Genomic DNA, 4,011 nt, shown 5'->3' on the forward strand with positions numbered 1-4,011 from the left:
CAGTGTTCAATAAAGCAACATAAAGACCGTGCTTTATGTCCTGATTCAATTCAGAGTGCTCTGCCTAATTTAGTAATAAGGTGGGCACACAACAAGTGGGCTTGACTTTTGCGCCTATTGGCTGATCGTTTACTATCGACTAGTTTTCCTGGATACCTGCTCCGCGGACGGCTGCCACAGGTAGCAAAAACGTGCTAGGTCAAAGGTCAGGGATGGCGGACTGGTGTGAACTTCAGTCAATTCTGCTCATTTTAGCAGATCAGATAGAGCGGGTAGATACATTTACCTGTAGATACTGTTTTGAGTCGTTTAGATGATGTTTCTGAAATGCTTGGGATGATAATTGCTCTTCAAGATGTTAGCATCGATGACAGCATTGTCGAAAGTTTAAGATCAATTCAGCACCGTGTTCATTTGGAATACGCCGAGGAAGAACAGTCTTCAAATGTTGGTCGTCCACGTCTTGAAATCCCGGCTGCAGCACTCAGGACTTTAGTGCTGTCCTGGATAACCATCGGGGTAATTGCCGATATGTTTTCTGTGTCTCCGAGCACAATTAGGAGGAGAATGACGGAGGAAGGTCTAAGGTAAGTTTATGCTGTAATTTAACACCTGTGTGAGTCTGTACACAGCATTATTTAGATGTTGACCTTAATTATGACGTTTGATATTGAAATATTATCGCTTACTTTTTTATTGTGAATGTCTAAAATAAGCGGGGCAGCTACGGCTAGTATAATAACTATACTAACTATATTATATATGTCAAAAAATACACTCTGTTAATATCACTAATGGCACAGGAGGATGAGTGTACTTAAGTAGTATTTGCACAGACCTAATGGAAAAGCAGAGTGTGCCATGGTTAGCAGGTGTTTCTACATTTTGGGAGAAAAACAGCAATCAGACTGCGTGAATGTTGTTCTTCCAGCAATCTGAACTCTTAACTCTATAAATATGTTTAAACAACAAACAGAATCACGTATATCCTCCCTAACCACCAGCAGGATCTCAGATAGTGTTGACTGTTTGTCATAGTTGTTCTATGTTTGACAGTTTACGTTATTTCAGTGACTTTTCTATTTCAGGAAATCCATCCATCTTTTTAACTACTGGGTCATTAAGGAGGCTGAAGCCCATCCCAGCTGTCATTAGGCAAAGGGCGGGGTAGACCTCGGACAGGCCATAAAACAGGATTAATCTGGTACACTAGTCTCTTTCTTTCTGTAAAAAAAACATCTGTGTCTGCAAACATTTGTGTTATCAGTTTCATTTGAGCCTGAATACATTTGAATATGAATATGAAATTTCTCAAGTTTTTAAAAATGAGAAATTAAACTGTTATTCTACTATGAGACCACACGGGGGCAGCCCTGCCTTATTATGTATTATTCTCTCTTACTAGACATGGTTAGGATGGCTTTTGTGTCAAACTAACCAAAGTAATGTTGTTGGTTAATGTTTTTGTGAACAGTGGTATTTCAAGTATGGTCCTGTTTTTTTCTCCATTACAGGAGTTTCACTGGTTAAACAATCAGTGAATTGAAAGATTGTTGAATGAATGAATAACCAATGAAATGAAAGGTTGCCTATGACTTGTTGGCTGATCGCTGACCTTCTCTACTCTCCCCACAGATTCGACAAATATTCAGCTAATGTGATGGTGGACAGCAAGCCGGTCAACCTGGGCCTCTGGGATACAGCTGGACAGGAAGATTATGACAGGCTCCGCCCACTGTCCTAGCCACAGACGGTACAGAATCACACATACACACACAGGCACACACAGTAACTAATGGACATAAAGTTACAGAGACAGAACTTGTATAACATGTCAGCTAATTAAAACTGCAGCAGCTATTCTAATTCTTTGTCTCCTTGTCTCTCCATCCAGGATGTTTTCCTAATCTGCTTCTCCCTGGTTAGCCCGGCATCCTATGAGAACGTCAGAGCTAAGGTGAGTTTTGGCTGTTTTTTATGAGGCCTGTCTCTCAGCTGCCGAGGAACAAAATGTAAAAAAGAACAAACAGAACAAAAGCAGTAATTTATTATAGAGAAAAAAAATAGGTACTTGGATTACAAAATGGAGAAAAAGCCTAAACAGGTCTAATAATTGATGTGAATGAATGATTGATGCTGTGGGTGAAAGTTGGATGATGTATTTCTCTCATCTTTAATAGCTACAGCATATCTTTTGTTTTTCATGCCTTCATCCACCTTTCTGTAACACCTGGCATCAGAGCTTCATCTCCCTCCACCTTTGATTCTGTTTTTTGCCTCTAACACGTTCCTTGATTTTGCGTGTTCCCCTTTCTTGCCTCTTATTTAGTTTTCCTTTACTCTGTATTCTGCCAGTGGTACCCTGAGGTCCGTCACCACTGCCCCTCCACACCCATCATCCTGGTTGGCACTAAGCTGGATCTGAGGGATGAAAAGGATACCATTGAGAAACTGAAGGACAAGAAGCTGGCGCCTATCACCTATCCACAGGGCCTAGCTCTGGCTAAGGAGATAGGTCAGTCACTCTTACTTTATTTGCTTGAAAAGCACTTTAAGATTTGAAGCTCTCCTCACCAGTGAAGATATGAAACTAGCAGATGAAGATGCTAGAGAACTTTGTAGCCTGACTGCCTCTGCAAATTTTTGTTATTCCCCTCATTTCCTGGCATCACAGTAAAAGTATAGTAGCTGTAGTTGACTATAGTGTTCTTTGAAAGTTGAACTTATTCTTCTCCACTACCAGCAAACCTTTCTTCTCTTACTTTGTCTTTGTAGTTCTTTCTCTTCTTTTATTAACATATATGTGTCTTCGCATGTATAGATGCAGTCAAATACCTGGAGTGCTCAGCCTTGACCCAGCGTGGTCTGAAGACTGTGTTTGATGAGGCCATTCGTGCCGTCCTCTGCCCTCAGCCCGCCAAGGTCAAGAAGAAGCCCTGCTCGCTGCTGTAAACGGTACGACTGAATAAAACACAGAGGAAGAGGAGGAAGAGAGATTAGACGTTTGAGAGAAGAGAGAAACAAAGTGAACTCGCTCATTAAATCAACACATAAAGTAGAGTAGAGGTTTGAGGGCTTCTTTTCTTTTCTTTGAACATAAGTCTGAAGCTATTCAATCAAGCCTTTTATTTGTCACATGCAATGTTTACATCTGCAGTGAAATTGGACCCCCCGAACATACATACGTATCAGCTCCAGCCTTGAGACCACAGCTGACACCGATACGGTAGCTGCATGAAATGATGGTGGTTTTCCTTTAGTGCGAACAACTGCATGTCAATTTCACAGTTGGTCTAACAGTCCGTCACTGGTCTCTCAGTCTCCCGTTGGAGAGCTTCTCTGAGATGTTATCAATCTTGTGCTCAGAGAGCAGAGACTGCCGTGAGCTTCTCCAAGATCGTATCCGTGCTGCGTTCAATGAGCCCATTTTGAGAAGTCACGACCCGTCCCATCATTTCCATCACAGCGGGCAGCCTTGTGGGGTTTTGGAAAGTCGATTCCGCTTTCCTTGATAAGCCAGGGCCAAGCCAACTTCGAACAGCAAGAACCCTGTTATCATGGTTCCGAAAAGGTAGATGTCTACAATGTCCTCGATTGACAGTCCCGCCAGGCACACGACCCTCCAGTTCCTCCACCCGTCCATTGTGTATCCAGAGGGGAACGTCCCTCTAGGACACTCGGACTTACTCAAGCCCAGGCTTCTCGTTGAGAAGAGCGTGTCAATTGCATTCAGGGACCAGTTGTTCAAATCCATAATTCCTCTTTTAGGTTGTAACAGACCGTGAGAGTCATCCAGGGCAAAAGTAGAAAAGTAGACGAGACTAGACAAGGACATTGAGAAGCCAAGCAGGAAAGAGAAGGAAGAGGGAGAGGAGAAAAGTGCGACTGCCTTCGTCCAGAGCCAAACGAGAAAGGAAACTGTAGACACTTATCACTAAGAGGTGATTCAGAAGTTTGTTCTTGCACATATAATGGACAGAAACATTAAAGAGAAAAGAAAAGACATAAATG

The 4,011-nt window shown here is 42.4% G+C and overlaps 1 pseudogene; it reads left to right on the forward strand.

Moving 5' to 3' along the window:
- Positions 1 to 1,571: 1,571 nt before the first annotated feature.
- LOC147327239 (ras-related C3 botulinum toxin substrate 2-like) lies at positions 1,572 to 3,338 on the forward strand (annotated as a pseudogene).
- The last annotated feature ends 673 nt before the right edge of the window (positions 3,339 to 4,011 follow it).

This window comes from Aulonocara sp. 'chitande type north' Nkhata Bay, linkage group LG6, assembly GCF_057382095.1.
Source record: "Aulonocara sp. 'chitande type north' Nkhata Bay isolate Kocher_YH1m ecotype deep benthic linkage group LG6, A_spYH_male_GT1.1, whole genome shotgun sequence".
Classification (NCBI taxonomy): domain Eukaryota; kingdom Metazoa; phylum Chordata; class Actinopteri; order Cichliformes; family Cichlidae; genus Aulonocara; species Aulonocara sp. 'chitande type north' Nkhata Bay.